This window comes from Nicotiana tabacum, chromosome 17 (assembly GCF_000715075.1).
Source record: "Nicotiana tabacum cultivar K326 chromosome 17, ASM71507v2, whole genome shotgun sequence".
NCBI classification, from domain to species: Eukaryota; Viridiplantae; Streptophyta; class Magnoliopsida; order Solanales; family Solanaceae; genus Nicotiana; species Nicotiana tabacum.
The window spans coordinates 66,244,082-66,266,685 of NC_134096.1; the positions used below are offsets into that span (position 1 = coordinate 66,244,082).

General features: G+C 41.6%; 1 long non-coding RNA gene across 3 annotated transcripts in view; it reads left to right on the top strand.

Moving 5' to 3' along the window:
- LOC142171560 (uncharacterized) overlaps window positions 1-21,520 on the top strand; it is a 32,073-nt gene extending 10,553 nt beyond the window's left edge. The window contains exons 2-4 of one of the 3 annotated variants that reach the window (XR_012701264.1): window positions 9,327-9,413; window positions 9,638-9,712; window positions 21,177-21,520. This is a non-coding gene — a long non-coding RNA (uncharacterized LOC142171560). Of the gene's footprint in view, window positions 1-9,326; window positions 9,713-21,176 lie in introns of all 3 variants that reach the window. The other 2 variants (XR_012701263.1, XR_012701265.1) reach the window with 2 other exon arrangements.
- Window positions 21,521-22,604: the final 1,084 nt, after the last annotated feature.

Sequence of the window (22,604 nt, forward strand, 5' to 3'; positions counted from 1 at the left end):
CGAATTTTGGTTGATGGAGGATCCTCAGTGAACATTTTGCCAATTCTCACTGTGAAAGAACTTAGTATTCCTATGAACGAACTCTCAGAAAGTCGCATGATGATCCAAGGATTCAACCAATGGGGGCAAAGAGCCATAGGTGCGATCAGGTTGGGAATCACCATTGAAGATATGTAATCAAGTGCATGGCTGCATGTGATCGATGCAAAGACTTCATACAACGTCTTGCTCGGAAGGCCTTGGATACATGAGAATAAAGTGGTTCCATCTACCTACCATCAATGTTTGAAGTACTATGAGGGTGAAGTCGAGAAGAAGATAATTCCTGATGATGAGCCATTCCCCGAGGCTGAGTCACACTTTACCGATGCAAAGTTTTACTTGAAGAACCGCATTGTGAAGGAGCTAAAAGCTGATGATGGCATGAAAAGCAAGAATGACGAGCCCACAACTAAAAGAGCTGAGGTGATTGCTGGTAGAGCTAAAGCTGTTAGTGAGGAGGTACAACCCAATGCGAATAAATCTCATAGAGGGGATACTGCGTCTTATGGAAAGAAAGTAAGTCATGCACTCCAATATGTCCCTAAAAGAAAGAAAGATGAAGGCGAATTATCTAATATCCAAACTAACATGCTAAATGAGTTAACTCTTCCGGTAAAACGAATTAAGGCAGTAAGGTTGTCCTCAAAGCCACTTGGAGGGTTTGTAGCCCAAAATCGTTTGCAGAATGTGGCACTCCATACAAAGCGAACAGATGAAGTTTTTGATCCTAATGCTTACAGGCTATTTGCAAAAGTTGGATACAATCCCAATGAGCCGTCAAAGTTAGGGAAGCTCCCATCAGAAGATGCGACGAGGCAACCACGTGAAGGTTTGGGATACAAGCAACCGTCACCAGTGCACATCTCCATAAGAAGGTCGAAGAGCAATTATATCACTGTAGAAGACGAATCTGCCGCTTCTAACAGGCCTTCTGTCTTTGATCGACTTGGAAAATCAACTATGAGAATTTCTGTATTTGAGATATTAGGTCCATTAAAGAAGGGGAATAAGTTCAAGAAAAAATTATCGAAATACAAAAACAGACGCTTTGCCCAAAATTCAGAAGATCTCTAAAGATTTCCAAAGTTTGGTTCCTTCTAAAATGAAGCGACAAACAAAAGTCATGGTTTCGTGTGATGAGGTACTGAAGGTGAAGCCATACACTGTGGTCTACACTAAAGAACGTGATGAAGACGAAGAAAGTGTGGGTTCTTCGTATCATGTTACTACACAAGGCGAGCATGGTGTTTTATCTATAATGGAGGATGGCGAGAAATTGGACGATGTTTCACCATGTTATCACATATCCTTCAATGATGGGGACCCTAAAAAAGATGAAGATGTGAAAGATGCTCCACCTGAACTTGAAAAAAGGAGTGAAGACTATAGTTGATGCCTTAAAAGAAGTTAACCTTGGCACTGATGAAGAACCAAGATCCACCTACCTAAGTGCTTTACTAGAAGTTGATGAAGAAAGTACTTATATTGAGTTACTCAAGAAGTTTAGGGATGTCTTTGCTTGGAGTTACAAAGAAATGCCTGGCTTGGACCCTAAAGTAGCAGTCCATCACCTTGCGGTCAAGAATGGCGCTCGTCCTATTAAGCAAGCTCAAAGGCGCTTTAGGCCGAACTTGGTTCCTCTGATTGAAACCGAAGTTAACAAACTCATTGAAGCTGGATTTATTCGGGAAGTTAAATACCCAACGTGGGTTTCAAGTATTGTCCCTGTAAGGAAGAAGAATGGCCAGATTCGAGTGTGCGTCGACTTCAGGGATCTCAACAATGCGTGTCCCAAAGATGAATTCCCGTTTCTTATCCTAGAGTTGATGATCGATGCTACGACTGGGTATGGGCTAATATCATTTATGGATGGTTCGTTAGGCTATAACTAAATTCGCATGGCACCAAAAGATGAAGAGCTTACTGCATTCCGCACCCCCAAGGGCATCTATTGCTACAAGGTAATGCCTTTTGGCTTGAAAAATTCTGGTGCTACTTACCAAAGGGCTATGCATAATATTTTTGATGATTATCTCCACAAGAATGTCGAATGCTATGTTGAAGACTTGGTGGTAAAATCAAGAGAGAAGAGCGACCATTTGAAAGACTTGAGAATGGTGTTTGAGTTGCTCCGGAGGTACCAACTTAGGATGAATCCATTGAAATGCGCCTTTGGAGTTACTTCCAGAAAGTTCCTTGGTTTTATTTTCCGACATCGAGGGATTGAAATTGATCAAGCCAAAGTAGATGCAATCGTGAAATGCCCAAGTGTCGGAATATTCACGAATTGAAAAGTCTGCAAGGAAAGTTAGCGTACCTTAGGAGATTCATCTAAAACCTAGCTGGGAGGTGCAAAATATTCAGTCGCCTTATAAAGAAAGGTGTCCCTTTCAAATGGGACCAAGCGTGTAGCAATGCCTTTGAGAGCATTAAATCCTACTTGATAAAGCCTCCAGTTTTGGCAGCCCCTATACTTGGAAAGCCGCTGATACTATACATTTTAACACAAGAAAGGTCTGTTGGAGCACTGTTGGCCCAAGAAAATAGTGAAGGGAAGGAAAACTCCCTTTACTACTTGAGCAGGATGATGACACCAAATGAGCTGAATTATTCGCCAATTAAAAAGTTATGTTTGGCGCTAGTCTTCTCAATCCAAAAGTTGAAGCACTACTTTCAAGCTCATGTCGTTCATTTGGTTTCTAGAGCAAATCCCATCAAGTTCCGTAATGTCAAAACCTGTCCTTAGTGATCGACTAGCAAGGTGATACCTCTAGTTTCAACAATTTGAAATCGTGTACATCCCTAAAAAGGCTATAAAAGGACAAACATTAGCAGACTTCTTGGCAGATCACCCTATACCTGATGATTGGGAGCTAACTGACAAACTACCTGATGAGGACACAATTGTTATTGAAGTTCAGCCTCCATGGAAGATGTACTTTGATGGTGCTGCACATCGCGGAGGAGCTGGTGCTGGTGTAGTATTTGTGACTTCTCAAGGTGAAGTTATGCACTACTCTTTTACGTTGACACAACTCTATTCTAACAACGTTGCTGAGTATCAAGCACTAATACTTGGGCTTGAAATGGCTGTCGAAATGAAGCGGTTGCAACTGCAAGTCTTTGGTGACTCCCAGTTAGTGGCCAATCAACTTTTAGGTAGTTACGAGGTCAAGAAGCCTGAACTACGCCCATATCATGATTACGCAAAAATATTAATGGGGTGGCTCGATGATGTGATTATTCAGCATGTGCTAAGGAAAGAAAATAAGAAAGCTGATGTTTTAGCTGCCCTAGCTTCATCATTAACCCTGGCTGATCAAATTCAAGTTACTATCTGCCAAAAATGGGTAGTACCACCGCCAAATAAGGCTGAAGGTGAAGAAAATGAACTCAAGCATCTTGTCACTATTTCTGAAGTTGAGAAAGAAGAATGGCGACAACCCATTATCAACTACTTATGTTATGGGATACTTCCAAAAAATCTGAGGAGAAGGACTGAAATCTGTGGTCGTGCATCTCGCTTCCTTTACAACAAATATACTCTATACAGAAGGTCATTCGAGGGAGTACTCTTGCGATGCTTAGGGGAAGAAGAAGCACTCCAAGATTTGCAAGAGGCACATTCTAGGGTATGTGGGTCACACCAGTCTGGACCAAAGCTCCACTTTCATATAAAAAGGATGGGATATTATTTGCCAATGATGGTAAAAGATTGCTTGGACTACGCTCAAAGATGCAAGGCTTGTCAATTCCATGCGAATTTTATTCGTCAACCTCCTGAAGTGTTGCGCCCCGACTATGGCATCCTGGCCGTTTGACGCTTGGGGATTGGATGTTATTGGACCACTGCCAATGTCCTCTGGTGGGCACCTATACATCATGGCTGCAACTGACTACTTCTCAAAATGGGCTGAAGTTCTTGCTCTTAAGGAGGTAAAGAAGGAAAATATTGCAAGTTTCATCCGAGTAAACATAATCTATCGCTTTGGCATTCCTCGTTACATAATAACGGATAATAGAAATCCATTCGATAATAGGTTGATGAACAAGATTTGTGATCTCTTTGGCTTCAAGCAACGTAACTCTTCTATGTACAATGTTGCCGCCAATGGTCTAGCTGAGGCATTCAACAAGACTCTATGCAACTTGTTAAAGAAAGTCGTCTCCAAATCCAAACGGGATTAGCATGACCGTATGGAGGAAACTCTGTGGGCATATTGGACAACTCACCGCACGCCAACACAAGGGACCCCTTATGCACTCGTTTATGGAGTTGAAGTCATCTTGCCACTGAGCGTCAAATACCTTCATTACGATTAGCTATTCAAGAAGGCATCACTGATGAAGAAAATGCTCGAATTCGATTAGCAGAGTTGGAGGCTCTTGATGAGAAAAGGTTGGAAGCTCAATAGAGTCTTGAATGTTATCAAGCTCGATTGTATCGCGCCTTCAATAAAAGAGTTCGCCCAAGATCCTTTCAAGTAGGAGATAAAGTACTTGCCATAAGAAGACCCATTATTACTTCCCATAAACCTGTAGGGATGTTCACTTAAAAATGGGATGGGCCATATGTCGTGCAAGAAGCTTATTCAAGTGGGGCTTACAAGCTGGTTGATGTAGATGGAATGAGAATCGGCCCTATCAATGGCAAGTTTTTGAAGAAGTATTATCCTTTAAGTTGCAACGCTCCTTGATACATGAGCTTAAACTGCATGTTCGAACGCTCTTTGAGCCTAAACTGCATGTTCGAATGCTCCTTGACGCATGAGCCTAAACTGCATGTTCCTATACTCCTGGCCCGCATGAGTCTAAACTATGTACGGCCCACCCAAAAAAATGGCCCGCTAGGTTGAAAACCTCGAAAGGGACAGCCTAGGAAAAAGTTAGGACATAAAAAAAATAAGAAAATAAAAAACAAATCACCCATTCTGAACTAAGGTATGACTTGATCCTCTTCACCGAGGTACGTAGGCAGCTTACAGTTTCATTCTGAGTTCAGTCGCATAAGTTCAAAAGATACATATTGTCCTAGTCGTTGTCCAAATGAAATATGATTGAAGTAATTCATTCAAACAACACTTGAAAATCAGGCTGGAATTTCATTCTTCTTTTGAACTTTGGATCTCATATGACTTAGAGGGGGCAAGCCTTCATGATAAACCAGTGTCTGCAATAGGGCGATTATAGTCTTTTAAGAGGCTACCAAGTATTTGCACTGAAGTTCAGGAATTTACTATGTCTTCATGTTCACCAAATCTTTAAGTCCTCCGGTCTTCAAGTTTGTTGCTCTTCAAGTTAAAATGTTTAAACCCTCCAAGTCTCCAAGTTGAAGTCTTCAAGTCCGTCGGCCTTCAAGTTGAAATCTTCAAGTCTGTCGGTCTTCAAGTTGAAGTCTTCACGTTCACCACTCTTCAAGTTGAAGTTTTCACATTCGCCACTCTTCAAGTTGAAGTCTGCAAATTCCGTCAAATCTTCAAAGTTTCCAAATATTCAAGTCAATGTCGTCAAGTCCACGAAGTCTTCGAGTTGAAGCTTTATAATTTTTCAATCTTAAGGTAGACATATAAGTCCCTTTGCACCTTAAGTTGGCCTCTTCGTGGGTTTGTCCTTAAAAGAAACTATATTTTTCAAACTTAAGGTGGACATATAAGTCCCTTTGCACCTTAAGTTGGCCTCTTCGTTGGTTTGTCCTTAAAAGAAAACCATAACTTTTCAATCTTAAGTTGGACATATAAGTCCCTTTGCACCTTAAGTTGACCTCTTCATGGATTTTTCCTTAAAAGGAAACTATAACTTTCCAATCTTAAGGTGGACATATAAGTCCCTTTGTACCTTAAGTTAGCCTCTTCGTGGATTTGTCCTTAAAAGGAAACTATATTTTCCAATCTTAAGGTGGACATGTAAGTCAATTAAGAGTAATCTCTCCGATAGTCGGGGTACATTGAGAGTAATCTCTCCGATAGTCGAGGCACATTGAGAGTAATCTTTCCGATAGTCAAGGCACATTGAGAGTAATCTCTGCGATAGGCGAGCCATATTGAGAGTAATCTCTCCGGTAGTCGAGCCACATTGAGAGTAATCTCTCCGATAGTCGGGTCATTTTGAGAGTAATCTCTCTAGTAATCTGGCCACATTGAGAGTAATCTCTCCGGTAGTCGGGCCACATTGAAAGTAATCTCTCCGATAGTCGGGTCATTTTGAGAGTAATCTCTCCGGTAGTCAAGCCATATTGAAAGTAATTTCTCCGGTAGTCGGGTCATTTTGAGAGTAATCTCTCCGGTAGTCGAGCCACATTGAGAGTAATCTCTCCGATAGTCGGGTCACCTTGAGAGTAATCTCTCTGATAATTATACCATGAAAGTAATCTCTCCGATATTCGGGCAAGGATGAGTACCCATCCATCACACCCCGTGATTGTCTTCTTCATGCATGGATCATCTTGTTAAGCAAGAACATATCCTCCTCGTTGACCTTAAAAAAAAAAAAAAAAAGGAAGACGGTAAATACATAGAAAAAAAAACTACCTTCGGATTGCCTTCTTGTGAAAACACAAAGCCAAGATAGCTTGTAGATGCTACAATTCAATGCTCAATAAAAATATGAGCATGGGGTTTATATAAATCTCCTATTAAGCTGATTGGGAAGTGAGATTTCGATGTGGGAATAGCTGAAATCAGTTATTGAAAAGAACTGGGGTTGCTAAGGCGGCAGTACAACTGTGTACGGGATCTACTTGGTTAACTCCAATTTTAATATTACTTAGCTCTTCTTCAAGTTCAAGTAGGAATTGAACTTGTCGACGCAAATTCAAGTTCAAGTACGAGACAAATTTATTGTCGACGCAAATTACTTAGCTGTTCGTTTGGTTTCAAGTAGGAATCATAAATTTCACAAGATTCAAAGTTATAGAGTTCACGGTTTCCTAGTCATATGGGAATATGTGGTATGATGATGTCTTCTACGTGGATTTTCATGCAAGTTTGTGAACATGAATTAGGGTGTTTAATATATGGTGCTAATGTTAAGTAAAGTTTCAAATAATGTAAAAGATCTTGACCTACATGCTTATATTTGTCATTTCATAGATATTGTGAAATGCAAATATATCACTTTAATAAGTTTTAGGGAATATTCATAACAAAATAAATACTATGTTAATACTTCAAGCCTCGCTTTTTGGAGTTGGATACGTCTAAACCCGTCGAGTCTTGAAGTAGGGGGCATTTGTAAGCATGAAAATTTTATTGAATATAAATTCAATAAAATTATTTGGACCATTTTAAATATATTAGTCCAAATAAATATTATGGGTTAATATAATTAGATTAATTATTTAAGTTCAATAAATATTGACTAGGCTAGCCCGCTTAATCGGGCTACAAATGATGAGCCAATTTTATTAGGCCCAAGATATCATCTTCAAAGAGACCCAGTTAGGTGCCACACGTGAAATGACGTGGCACGCCAAGTCAAACGGAAGAGCCAATAGGATCATGCCACGTATCAAAATAACAAGGCATGCCAAGTCACATTAAAAGGCCAATGAAACAGCACCACGTGTGCAAATGACATGTTATAGCCAATCAAACGCGGCCATGTCACACTTCAATTTGATTGGTCGAAAAGAGTTTGTTCTTATCACAACTCCTCCCTTCCACAGTTATAAATAGGGGTCTTCATAACCCAGAAAAGACACCAGAAGTTATAACAAGAAGCAAAAGAGAGCTCGTGGATCAAACGCCTCAAATTTCTCTATAAGTTTCAAGCTTCAAGCAATCAAGTTCAAGTTCAAGAAATCAAGTTCAAGCTCAAGAACGAAGAACAAATCAAGATTCAAGGAGTACGAGTTCAAATCAGATTTCGTGCTAGTTGAATTCAAGATCATCATTTGTGGAAATAAATATAGATTCAAGATCAAGCTCAAAGGCCCTTGAATTTATTTACTATTGGAAAGAAGAATCAGAGTATTCATAAAGATTGTACACTCAAATTATTTAAAATCAAATACTACGATTGTTACGATATTTTTCAGTCTCGATTATTTTCTTGACGCAAATTTATTGTCTACACAAGTGTTTTAAAAGGCGTGGGCGTAAGGCGAGGCGTTTTACATATGCCTCAGCGAGGCGTAAGCCTCAAGGCACGATGCGTAAGTCCCATAGGTATTTAATTTTTAATATTTTATAAAATAATATAATGACAGTAAATATTTATAAACAGGTAAAATTGCATAAAAATTGAAGAAAACTATAAATCACGTATAACGTCTTTAACTTTCAAATAATTAAAAACTTACAATTTCTTTAAAAAACATTATCAAACTCCACATTTTAGCTTCCTAAAAGTAAATAATTAATAAAATCTTATTAGTACGATAATTAAAATATTACTCCTTCATGAATAAATACAAACTAGTTTAAGATATCAAATTAATAAAAGTGTATAACTAGGAGGGACAAATGAATTAAGACACGACCAATAACAAGTGAAGATATAAATTCGGAATACTATGTCTCATTATTAGAGTTATGCTCAATCTTTATATTTCTATCGATGAATAGAACTTTTATCATTAATTTGTTAAAGAATTTTGAAAGTCAACGATATTAATTAGGAAATTTGACACGTGATTTGCGTTAGAACTGTTAGGCTCGCCCCGAGCGTTAGGCGTGTTTAGGGCGCATGGTTGGGCGCTTGGGACTTAAGTCTTACAGAACTAAGCCACATACATGATCCCCAGGGCGTTTTGCAAGTGCCCCGCCCAGGGACGAGCCTCAGGCGAGTTCCAAAAATGCCTTTTAAAATATTGTTTAAAACTATGAATCAACCATCACCTTAAAGTTTCGTAACTTCTGCATGTTAATTTATTTTCTAATATAATCACCAAATACTTGTTGTATTTATGAGCATGAGTCGAGTAGTATAATGTACTTATTAGGTGAAGTAATGTGATTCCAATATGTTGTTCATTTGCAACATATTATTGCAGGGAAATAACACGAACCAAATTGGTTGTTCAATTGCAAAATATTGTTGATCTTATTCTATTTTTTTTATCTTAGTATTAATGTTAATTTTTGCAAAAAGTGCACTAATCGCTATTAGCATTACAGAAGTATTGTGGAGGATCATTTAATTGTTAATGGGTTTGTTGATGATTATACCAAATGGGTTTTTCACGGGGAAGGGTTTTCTTCAATAAATAAATCTCATCTAAGCAATGAAGATAAAAATTCTAACATGCACGATGATATTGATGGACTACTTCATGATACATTTAGAAATGCAGAGGGTAAGCCAGAGCATGAAGGAGTGCGAGAGGGACTCTCTGTAAGAAAAATTTTGGGTTACCAAGACTGTCTTAAAAGGTAAAGTGAGAGATTTTGGACCCTCTTTAAATGATACTAATGAGATGATGCAGCAAAAAATGGAGAAAATGGAAGTGAGAATGCAGCAGAAAATGCAAGAAAAATTCAATGCACAAAAGGATGCTATGAAACAGAAATTACAATCAACGTTGTTGTACAACTTCAAAGTCTGAACCCAGAATTATTTCTTGATCCTAATATGTTCATATTTTATGCTCGTTCAGCTGGAGAAGGTTCCTCTGCACAACAAGCTGCTATTTAACTCATAAATCGTCTATTTGCCGGCGGCAACAATCAAGGTCAGTGCAAATTCAAATATGTTAACATTGCGTCTTGTATTTTTGCCGAACAATCAGTCTCTCTCGTTTTCTTCTGAACTGATCGGGAAGTGGAGAAAGTGACATAAGTCTCACTCGTTTTTCTTCTACTGTTTATGTGACTTTTTACAGAATGATTGACGACATTATTGAAACTGTTTGGTATTTAGATTAGCTTTTTAAAATCTCAAAATGTTCAGAGAAGTCTATCTCTGTAGAAACCGCTGCTATATAGAGTTGGAGACCAAGATTTCAAGAAGATTCCGACTTTTTAAATCATTTAAAAGCTATAGCAAAGGGAAAAGGAATCAACTAATTACTTGTACTACCTCTGTTTTAGCGAGAGCTATATCACGTAACAGTTTAAAGTTTTGTTTGTATATGCAAAAAGGATGGTTCTAAAGGTGGGATAGAATGAATTAACTGTATCTCTCTAATGGATTAGACTTTTATACGCAAAATGAGTTTTTATGCTTCTTCTTTAGTTACTAGCTATGACATCAAGGAAGAATATTTAGCTAAACAGAAACCAATGAGTTAAGTGAGACTTTTTCTGGAAAAATTAAGCTACTAGATACAATAAATTGGTAAGATGAATTGATACTACTTTGTTTGAAGCGTCTAAATTTTCATTGCCTCCTAACTGAAATAACAACTTTGTTGCATCTATCTGTAATTGCAGAAAAAATATCTGTGATTTAGCCCATGGGATCAGTTAAAACAGAAGCTGACCTAGGGACTAGTAATTCTAATTGAATTGCTTGTGTCTCTATGTGTATGGTTTGATCAGTTGGATTACTTGAATATATTTGAAATTTTAAGGTTTTACAAAAAGTTCATTAAGCGTGCCTCCTATGTGCACAAAGCTCCTGGATATATTAGCTAAATCTAAGTAATGCACGTCATGACTATATTCTGAATTGAGAGTAGAAATAGAAGATACAAAACACTACATATTGAATATTTGATTGAAAAAGGAGGGATGAGCCCTCATAAGCTCCATCTTTCATCCTTGAGTGAATATGACTAATATCAAAAATTTTATCAACCTTTACTTGTCGTAATTTTCAGATAGCACATATGTTCGGAACATCTATTAGACACTGCTTTTGTTCCATTTTGAGATACAAATTATAATGGCAGAGAACATTTGTTCCCCATTTTGACAACTTATTCTTAATGTACTTGACAATTCTCAAGGCAACTTCCACATGTGATTTTTTGGGTTGTTGAAAAAATTGACTAAGTGTTTGAACTCCAAAAGCTATGTCAGGTCTACTTATAGTTAGATATAAGAGTTTTCCTATTAGTCTCTCATAGGAAGTTTGTTCAACCAATGGATTAATGTCTTCTGAGTCTTCTGTTTGTCCAACATGATCAACATATTGTTTTGAGGTTAGTTTGACATTATTGTCAATAGGAGTTACTATTGGTTTTGATGCAGCAAGTCCAACCTCTGAAATTAGCTCCAGGGCATATTTTCTTTGATGCATAGTGATTCCTTTATGTGATCTAGCAAATTCAATATCTAGGAAATATTTTAGTTCCCCCAGGTCTTTCATTTTTGAAAAGTACACAACACTAAAATTGTACCTTGAAATAGAGTAGTTATTTCCTTATGTAGATTGAAAGTTCTTGAGCCATCCACTTTGTTAAACCTTTCTGCTAGATCTTCCCAGACTACTTGTGCACTAGATGCATACATGATTCCTCCAAGAAGACATTTTGCCATAGAATTCATGATCCAAGAAAGCACAATCGCATTCACTCTTTCCCAATGGTTCCACATAATTTCTGAAAATCTTTCTTTCTTGCATGTGCTATCAACCATACCAAGCTTGTTTCTCCTTAACAAGTCAACTCGCATAGACCTAAACTAGATAGAGTAGTTTTCAATCTCAGTCAATTGAAACGATATGATCTGAATTTCACTAACATCTGCATGAGATAGAAATTGGGGATGATTTTAATCAATCCCATTAGCTTGATTCCCCGTAGATTGAGTTGCATGTTCAGTAGAGAACTGAGTTCCTGGATTTTGACCCAATGAATCATCAGTTATCGCCATTTTCTTGCTAATTCAAGACTTGAACATATATGATACTAATTTTAGTAGAGAAAGAACAGAGATAGGAACAAGTAGTTAGAATCGATATACAATGTCATGGGTCCCGTTCCCTACGCTCGCCAGCGGCACCGATTCGCCCGTGCGGCACTTGCAGTTTCCCTCACTGCAGGCCAGCCTATTTCCTTTCCCAGGTTTCCAAGCATGATCTTATGCCTGTTGGTGGGACTCGCTCATGGGGCTCGCCCTAACTTGTGCCGCCCGTAGGATGTCTAGGCCCTTGGACCTAGATATGTCGTGGCGCTTCATCCTTAGGATCATAATCCATGCGTGCCCTGGGGGATTGTCTTAGGACATATCTTGTCCCTAGCCCAAGACTGAGCATCGCTCCCGCGTGCACAGCTCAATCCTCAAGCTTACACTCACCTAGTTCATTCTCAACTAGCTCATGCCTCGCCCGAGTAAGGCAACCTTTAGACCTTGGCCATTGTCATGTGTGTCTTTTATGCCATGCCCATACATAGCCCTCGCGACACGCTTCCATCCTGTCTAGTGTAGTGTCGCCCCACAACTGTACATTTAGGCCAACGAACCCTTGCTTGGACGGTTGAACCCAAGCCATGCTCAAAAGTTGACACATGATGCCCCTAAGATAGGTGCGTCAAGAATCCAATCGACACGAAGGTCTCCTTCCAATATTCGGCAGCCCGCGGGGCTGGCCGTCCCACATATCGAGCCTCCAGCACCACTTTGCTGCCCAACGCTAGCCCGAAGGTGTTGCATCGTCCATAGAGTTCCCAAACTCGTATGGATACCTTTGACACTCCTTTAAGTGATCTAGGCAGGCCCTTGAGGTTGCCCCCAAGGTAGCTCATTCGATACGGCTTGGTGGCAGCACGTATGGGGGAGGAAGGTCAGAACTTTCATCACCTATACCCCCCTTATATATGCTTACAATTAAAAAGCCCAAGTTACCCGAGTAGACAGTTCTACGTCAGACAATCAGAAGAGCCTTTTCTCACCAGTTCTTGGCCGAAATCACAACCCTAAAGTGCGAGTTGTGACATCCTCCCACTCTCATAATGTCATCAACCCCGATGACACATCATGGCCTATGACATCCCGGAGTCTGCCCCCTCAGGTATGCCCATTTCAGCTCCCTTTGTCCTGTGGGTTGGACTTCCTTGAAGTCCCGTCTCAAAAAGAGGCGTGCCCCATGTACTTCTCCCCCAAGCAAGCATGCTTCTACACTTCACCTCGATTCGGTGTTCGCTTGGAAAGTGGCTCCGCACTTACACCCTTTGGTGTCTCACTTTGTAGTTGACCCACACTAGTGAACTACACCATGACCCTCACGGCCTTCATGTCCGTCTGAAGCCTTTCCTTCAATGGTAAGCGACTCAATGTGCTTTCTGGAGCCGCTCCCGTACCCTTAAGATGCCCTCTGGCATGGCTCCCGTAGCCTTTTGCTCCTGTAGCATTAAAACGCCCTCTAGCATAGCTCTCGTATCCTTCCGCTCCCGTAGCTTTTATTTGCCCTCACTACCTTTGAAGATGTATTTGCTTCTAGACCCACGAATTCGTCCATATGCCTCTTGCATAGGCGGGATCCTCCCACACTCAATGTGGAGGATACATCTTAGCGTTGTCGTCCCACTCGGCATTCGGTCAGCTCTTGGGAAGACTCTTGGTGAGTACTACATTCTCAAAGTCATAGCATCGCCGCATTCCCGAACAAAGGTCTTTATTTTCCATTTGTCACTTCCTCAGCAAGTAGCCAATGCTCCCGGTAGTCCTTCAATGCTCACCCTATAGACAGGTACTCTCTTGGTCCTACTAGCACGGCTTCCCGATTCGGTGTGCCTCGCACTTGGACTCTCAACGGTCCCCGATCATTCGGTGTACCCCTTTCCAGAATGATGACACCTTCTAACTTGGAAATTCGCCCAATTCTGAAGCTTAGCTATACCCTCGAACTCGTTTCTTCACCTTGGCAATGCCCTCAGGTAGTTCACAAGTCTATCCCGAAGGAAAGACACTCAATTGATGCGTCGCACGCATCCTTGGCAAGATCTCCGCTATGATCATGCCCAAAGTTTATAGTCCACGGCTCCCACTCTTTTGCAATATGGTTGCACGACCTGGAAAACATGGCCTTCTTTTGACCATCCGACTTATCGGCATATTACCACATTCAGTAGCACCCTAGACTTTCGAAAGCAAATGGAATCACCTATTTCTTTCTTTGACCAGCAGTATCGGGTTCTCGATCTCTAGTGGCATATGAATATCAATCTCTGCTTTGACGCGATCTCCGCACTAACATCTAAAATGCACTCACCATATCCACCCTTGCCTTGACATTATGTCATGGTATAGTATGGCCTTAATCAGCTCTAATACCATGTGTCATGGGCCTCTTTCCCTATGCTCGCCAGCGCCATCGATTCGTCTGTGCTGCACTTGTAGTTCCCCTCGCTGCAGGCCAGCCTATTTCCTTTCCCAGGTTTCCAAGCACGATCCTGTGCCTGTTGGTGGGACTCACCCATGAGGCTCGCCCCAACTTGTACCGCCCGTAGGATGTCTAGGCCCTTAGCCCTAGACATGTCGTGGTGCTTCATCTTAGGATCACAATCCATGCGCGCCCTAGGGGATTGGCTTAGGGCATCTCTTGTCCCTATCCCAAGACTGAGCAGCGCTCCCGCGTGCATAGCCCAATCCTCAAGCTTACACTCGCCTAATGCATCCGCAACTAGCCTGTGCCTCGCCCGAGTAAGGCAACCTTTATCCCTTGGCCATTGTCATGTGCGTCTTTCGTGTCATGCCCATACATAAACCTCGCGACACACTTCCATCCCATCTAGTGCAGTGTCTCCCCACAACTGCACATTTAGGCCAACGGATCCTTGCTTGCATGTTTGAACCCAAGCCATGCTCACAAGTCAACATATGATGCCCCTAAGATAGGTGCGTCAAGTATCCAATAGGCACGGAGGTCTCCTTCCAACATTCGGCAGCCCACGGGGCTGGCCATCCCACACATCGAGCCTCCAGCACCACTTTGATGCCCAACGCTAGCCTGAAGGCGTTGCGTCGTCCATAGAGTTCCCAAACTCGTATCGATACCTTTGACACTCCTTTGAGTCATCAAGGCAGGCCCTTGAGGTTTCCCCCAAGGTAGCTCGTTCGATACGGCTTGGTGGCAGCACGTATGGGGGAGGCAGGTCGGATCTTTCATCACTTATACCCCCCTTATATATGCTTAAAATTAAAAAGCCCAAGTTGCCCGAGTAGACAGTTCTATGTCAGAGAATCAGAAGAGCTTTTTCTCACCAGTTCTTGGCCGAAATCACAACCCTAAAGTGCGAGTTGTGACATACAAGCTATATGAATTTTATCTTGAAAACTTTGATACCATGATGTAATTCACATAGTAGTGATTAAAGATTCAGAAAGATGAAGGAATAGGAGAAGGGAAGAAGAAGAAGAAGAGGCAGTTGATAGAGAGAACAGAGATAAGACAATGAAAGAGATTATTTCATTATCAAAAAGTGTATTGAAAATACAGTTCATTGTTTTCTTTATACACGTTCCATTAACAGTGTATTTAGGCTTCTTAACTAACTCTCTAATAGTAATTAACGCCTCTCTAACTATTTCAATATACAATGACAGTTATACCCTTTACATTATTTAATACATATACATTAAGGTGACAAGATAATTTTGAATATTGGTATTGTTTCTAAATTTAGACCAAATTCAAAAGTTTAGTTCAGCAGTTTTGGATCTTAGATGAGGCAAGTCCCATTTATTTATGAGTTGTTCAGTCTATCCGGATAAGTACAGGAGGAGTACCTTTTTATTTTCTATTTCTCAGTAGTAGTGTCATAGGCAGCTTTACAACCATGCCCCATGACCCTTTGGACGCGCCCCGTGGCGTCCTGGCCAACTTCCCAACGCCCGTCGCCACGGTCGGCCCCATGGTCTCGGCAGCTCCAAGTGACAAGCGCGCATATGCCTCTGTCGCCCCACCGATAGCCATCGCCAGCGCCCAACCACAGGCAGATGCCAACAGCGCCGCGCGTGCAGACAATGCCGTGTGCGCATACCTTGATGCTAAAGACAAAGTTGCTTCCAACGGACTTGTTTCTGCTTTGTAGAAGACTAAGTCCTTTTCATTGTAAATATAGAGTAGTTTTACTGCATTTTCTTTAAGTGTGATTTTCCAGCTTTCATAGGCCTAGTGATGTAACTTTGGTTTATTTTTTTTAAGCATTATTAAGGGGGACCAAGCAATCAAACTTTCAAGCAAGCAAACAATTCTCTCTACTGGTGTCTCTCCCCCCGACACCATGTTGTTTTTCTGTAAAAGGTTATATTCAATGCAATCAATCTTTCTTTTATTCTCAATTCTCTTTTCTACTCTCTCTTTCAATTGATCACAACATTGGTTTTCCCGTACGGCACTGACAATCTAGTCTAGCATACGGAGGGGACCTCAGTTGGTGGACAGCAATTGCACTAACGTCGGTTGCTTAGCCTTACGTCGCCCTTCCAAGGAACATCAGGAAGACGCCTCAACAGCCTGTCCGAGGAGGATACAAAGGAGGCCAGCCGAACACTGGTGGCCCTTGCAGAAGTGGAGGAGACAGGAGTGCAACCAAATCTAAGGCTCCCTCCTCAAGCAGTACTAGTGCTGCATCTAACAACAATGATCGGGGGAGGAAACCCCCCTCAGGATGCCGTCATTGCGGCGGACCATATAAGAATAATGAATTCCCACATGCACAGATGAACGCCCATCAATCTTTGGAGGATGGGACGGATGACGACGTCGATGATGCAGACCAGACCGAACTAGTTGGTGCATTCAATGCCATTGCTGGCTCTATTTCTGAGCCCCTAGCGGGAACCAATGCTGGTATCCGTAAGAAGAAGGACCCCTGTCCAATCGCCAAGAAAGGGAAAAAGAAGGCGAACGAAAGGACTCCTCCTCATCAAGAGAGGACCTTAATATTCGTTGACATGAAGGTAAATGGCAAGCCCATTCGGGCGATGATAGACACGGGTGCTACCCACAACTACTTAGCCTCGACTCTGGTGGAGTGCCTTGGCCTAGTTGTAGGTAAGGGCAAAGGTCGTGTTAAGGCTATCAACTCACCACCTCAGCTAGTGGGTGGAATAGCCAAAGAAGTACCGGTGAAACTTGGCCCTTATGAAGGAAAGTTCAACCTGCGCGTGGTGATTATAGATGACTTCGAGTTGATAGTGGGGTTGGAATTCCTGAGACAGACCAATACCATGCCCGCACCGTATGCAGACTTGCTACTAATGATGGGAGAAAACGGAGCTAAGCCCTGCATTATTCCGTGCATTCCCATGAAGATGGCCACCGAGAACATCTCGGCCTTGCAGTTGAAGAAGGGGGTAAAAAGACATGAACCCACATTCTTGGCTACCCTCTGCATGGAAGATATAGAACTCTCCTTGGGTCCCATTCCTGCACCCGTAAAGGAGTTGCTTCTGGAATTTGAAGACATCATGCCACAAGACATTCCAAAGCATCTTCCGCCTAGGCGAACTGTGGACCATGAGATTGAGTTGGTGCCGGGTGCGAAGCCACCTGCCCGGGCGCCGTACAGAATGTCACAACCCAAACTATCCAAGCTTCGGAGACAACTGACGGAAATGCTAGACACAGGGATCATCGTGCCCTCCAAGTCCCCATACGGTTCCCCTGTGCTATTCCAAAAGAAACATGATGGTAGTTTACGACTCTGCATGGATTACCGGGCTCTAAACAAAATCACCGTGAAAAACAAGTACCCTATTCCGCTAATGGCAGACTTGTTTGATAGACTGGGTGGTGCGACGGTATTCACCAAAATAGACCTGAGGACAGGTTATTGGCAAGTTCGGATTGCAGAGGGTGATGAGCACAAGATGACCTGTGTGACAAGATATGGGTCGTACGACTTCCTGGTTATGCCCTTTGGCTTGACCAATGCGCCAGCCACATTTTGCACCTTGATGAACCAAGTCTTCCGAGAATACATTGATGAATTTGTCGTGGTTTATTTGGATGACATTGTGGTATATAGCCAGACACTAGAAGAACACCTGGAGCATTTGCGGAAGGTCCTAGCCCGATTGCGGGAGCACGAATTATATGCAAAGCTATCCAAGTGCTCCTTTGCTCAGAAACAAATTGACTTCCTCGGACATGTCATCGAGAAAGTGAGGATCAAGATGGACCAGCAGAAGATTCAGGCCATCACAGAATGGCCGCCTCCTAAGGATATCCACGCCTTGAGGTCGTTCCTTGGCCTATGCAACTTCTATCGGCGTTTTGTGAAAAGTTACTCACTCATTGCAGTGCCGCTAACAGAACTTCTCAAGAAGGTCACACCGTGGGATTGGGGCCCCAAGAGGGCAGAGGCCTTCTACGCATTGAAGATGGCTATGTCTAGCAGCCCAGTCTTGGCCCTCCTTGACTTGGCCAAGCCATTCGAAGTGCAAACGGATGCCTCCGACTATGCACTTTGTGGAGTATTGCTACAAGAAGGGCATCCAGTAACATACGGGAGCCGGAAGCTGAAGGATGCAGAGCGGTGCTATGCCGCCCATGAGAAAGAATTATTGGTTGTCCTTCATTGCTTACACCTTTGGAGGCATTATCTACTGGGAGCCCCATTCATGGTCAAGACAGACAACACAGCCGTTAGCCATTTCATGACCCAGCCAAAGCTGAATGGTCGATAGGCTAGGTGGCAGGAACTCCTAGCGGAATTTCACTTCAACCTGGAGTACCGAAGTGGGAAGACCAATCATGTTGCTGATGCGCTCAGTCGGAGAGCTGATCTAGCATCGGTGTGTGTACTCGCCTCCCTAAAGGGAAGCGAAGTAACCACCACCATAAAAGACCAGATACATGATCTACTCATCAAGGATCCTGCTGCACAGTATTTGGTTGATTTGGTAGGACAGGGCAAGACTCGTCAGTTCTACACCGAAGATGGTTTCTTGAAAGTGAAAGGAAACCGACATTATATTCCTAAAGGAGGATATTTGTGAAGGGCTCTTCTAGCAGAATACCACGATACTTTGTGGGCCGGTCATCCCGGTGAGGAACACACCATGGCATTGCTTTGCCGTGCATATTATTAGCCTCAAATGGTCGATGATGTCGCTCAGTATGTGAAGACTTGTCTAGTATGCCAGAAGGATAAGTCAGACCGCTTGACACAGGCAGGGCTCTTGGAACCACTAGCTATCCCAAAAAGTCCTTGGGAAAGCGTTTCCCTGGACTTCATCACTGGATTGCCCAAGGTCGGATATCTCACAACTATCTTGGTTGTGGTGGATCGGGTTTCCAAGTATGCTACCTTTATAGCAGCCCCACAATATATATCATCAAAAAATACAGCTCGACTATTCTTCTCTTATGTCGTCAACTATTGGGGCCTACCTAAAGACATTGTTAGTGATCGCGACTCACGCTTCACTAGCAATTTTTGGACCCAACTCTTTAAGTGTCTCGGGTCAAAATTGAGTCATAGCTCAAGTTTTCATCCGCAATCTGATGGCCAGACGGAGCGATTCAATGGCATGCTAGAGGAATATCTCCGGCACTTTGTGACCGGATCGCAGAAGAACTGGGTGAAGCTTCTGGATGCTGCTCAATTGTGTTTCAATTCACAAAAGAGCTCAAGTACCAACAAAAGCACTTTTGAAATTGTTATCGGACAATAACCGCTACTCCCACACATAGTGAACGCATCAAACTTGTCAAAATCTCCTCGAGCTGCTAGCTTCTCAAAAGAATGAAAGCAAAATTTGGAGATAGTGCGGAGCTATCTTGTCAAAGCCCAAAAGTGGATGAAGAGGCATGCTGATCAGAATCGCCGCTTTGTTGAATATCAAGTGGGAGACAAAGTGATGGTCAAAATCTCAAAGCGGTACTTGTTTGCAAGGGTCCATGACCCTCGCCTATTGCAAAAATATATTGGACCCTTGTCCATTGAAAGGCGCATTGGGAAAGTTGCATACCGGGTGGATACCCCAGCTTGGTGGAAAATCCATCATGTTTTCCATGTCAGTCTCCTGAAATCTTTTCGGGAAGATATGGAGGATCCTTCACGAAGCCAACTCACAATACCAAGTATTCGAGGTCCCAATTCAACCGGAAAAAGGCGTGCTGAAGCTATTCTTGATGATCGAGTGATTCACGCCTCAAGAAAAGATCACCAGGAGTTCTTGGTGAAATGGCAGGGATGTGATGCAGAGGAGAATACTTGGGAGTGGGGAACAAACCTCAAAGCCTACAAGAGCCTGATTGATGATTACCTTGCAAGGAAGGCGCCGAGGACGTCGCCAACTCAGGTGGGGGAGAATATCATGGGCGATTTTCCAACCATGTCCCATGACCCCTTGGACGCGCCCCGTGGCATCCTGGTCAGCTTCCCAACGCCCGTCGCCACGGTCGGCACCGTAGTCTCGGCAGCTCCAAGTGACAAGCGCGCATGTGCCTTTGTCTCCCCACCGATAGCCATCACCAGCGCTCAGCCACAGGCAGATGCGAACAGCGCCGCGCGCGTAGACCCTGATGCTAAAGACAAAGTTGCTGCCAACGGACTTGTTTCTGCTTTGTAGAAGACTAAGTCCTTTTCATTGTAAATATAGAGTAGTTTTACTGCATTTTCTTTAAGTGTGATTTTCCAGCTTTCATAGGCCTAGTGATGTAACTTTGGTTTATTTTTTTTAAGCATTATTAAGGGCGACCAAGCAATCAAACTTTCAAGCAAGCAAACAATTCTCTCTACTGGTGTCTCTCCCCCCGACACCGTGTTGTTTTTCTGTAATAGCTTTCAGTTAATGCAATCAAGCTTTCTTTCATTCTCAATTCTCTTTTCTGCTATCTCTTTCAATTGATCACGACATTGGTTTTCCCGTACGGCACTGACAATCTAGTCTAGCGTACGGAGAGGACCTCATTTGGCGGACAACAATCGCACTGACATCGATTGCTTAGCCTTACGTTGCCCTTCCAAGGAACATCGGGAAGGCGCCGCGTAACAGTAGTTGTGTACTGGTTAGATCATTATAGTTTCTTTTTTCATATTATAACGTTCTTATTTTTGTTATGATGACTAATTGAGGTGTTGGTCACAGTTCCAATCTTTTAGTGGTCTCTAATTAAGTCAAGCACAAGTGGGCCCCTTTGATAAGTGTTTTTTTTCAAATAAGTATTTTAATGTATTGACGTTGGAATTGAAAATGAATGGTAATAATTGAAGTCCTATATGTATTGACTTCGGCAAGTGTTTTTTTTCAAAACCAAGTAGCATGTAATTGATGACTTCCTTCTTGTTTGAGCAGATAGATTCATGACTCCAACAATCATGATCAATTGCGCGTAAATTAGAAGCAAAATCTGCCCATATACAAGCTACAAGTGAGGATATCACTGAAGATGTTGCTGCACATGCCTCTATTACATTCTTGCTTACTGTAACTTCTACTTCCGCCATTGATTTCTACCAAAAAAGGGACAAAATAATTGAAGAATTTGCCCAGCAAAATAACGGACTATACGAAAAAGTCAGGAAAGGTTCAGCATGTACTATAGAATAATTATAACCAATATTGATATAGCACGACACAATGAGCCGTCTGAAATGGGTCTTTAACAAGATTATATAAATGATTAAGCTTGCACATGACATAGTGGGAGACACCCTTTACATTATACAATGTACATTATAAACTACCGATAATAATTACTTGAAAATAAAATAATTTTGGGTTCAGAAGTAAAATTAAAACTCTCACAATCTAATCACAAAATCTGTATCTACCGGACAAATTGTGATAAGGAGTTCTAATAATTTACTCCTAGTAAATGGAAACAACTTGGTGTATATTTGTATTTGGTAAACCAACGCGCGTTTCGGCACTCAATCCACCAAGGAGTATTTAGAGAGTGACGTGCATTCTAGAAAGAAGCGTATCATATTGTTAATGCCTGGGGCCTATGCCATAGATTAAACATCGTTATCCTATATGTAGATAAACAACTCACTTTTCGTTCATATGGTTTTTCAAACAAAGGAGAAAGGGGGCATAATATGTACCAACGAGCTAGCCTTTTGCTTCACACACTTGTTCAGAAGCAAGTTTTACTTTAAAGAGCTAAAATGAAAATTGCATGTAAATATTCATAAAAGCTTAATTAGTAACTGAAAAAATAAGGTAGAAAACTTATTATAACAAGTTAAAATATATTGATAAATAATTTTCTTTTATCCTTTTACATTATTCATGTATATAAGTTAGTAAATCTTACTATTATATACTTGAATAATTTAACTATTTTGCACAAACAGTGCAGGGTATTACATTATTAAGTCACTTAAAAACTTATAAGTAACTAAATTACTGTGGCAAACATTGATTAATAACTTGGAAAAAAATGATTAGTGACCTATTACTAGCGGTAAAAATACATTGACGACGGTGCACATGAGTTAAATCCTGAACAGATACACAAGTTTTTACTTGCACATGCTGATTCAGAATTTTAGTTACCATAAGTAGGAACATTTTTCTAATAAATGATTAGAATGTTATCTTTCATACTTGTAGTGGGCGTTTGGACATAAGCATTGTAAGATTTCATTTTTTGGTTAATAAATTTTTTATCACTAAATCACGTATTTTGCCCTACTCGTGCACTGAAATATCTTCTCTCGACGCACGTTAAGTGTGCTTTGCTAACAAGCGCTGATCGAAAATGGGGAGGGGAAG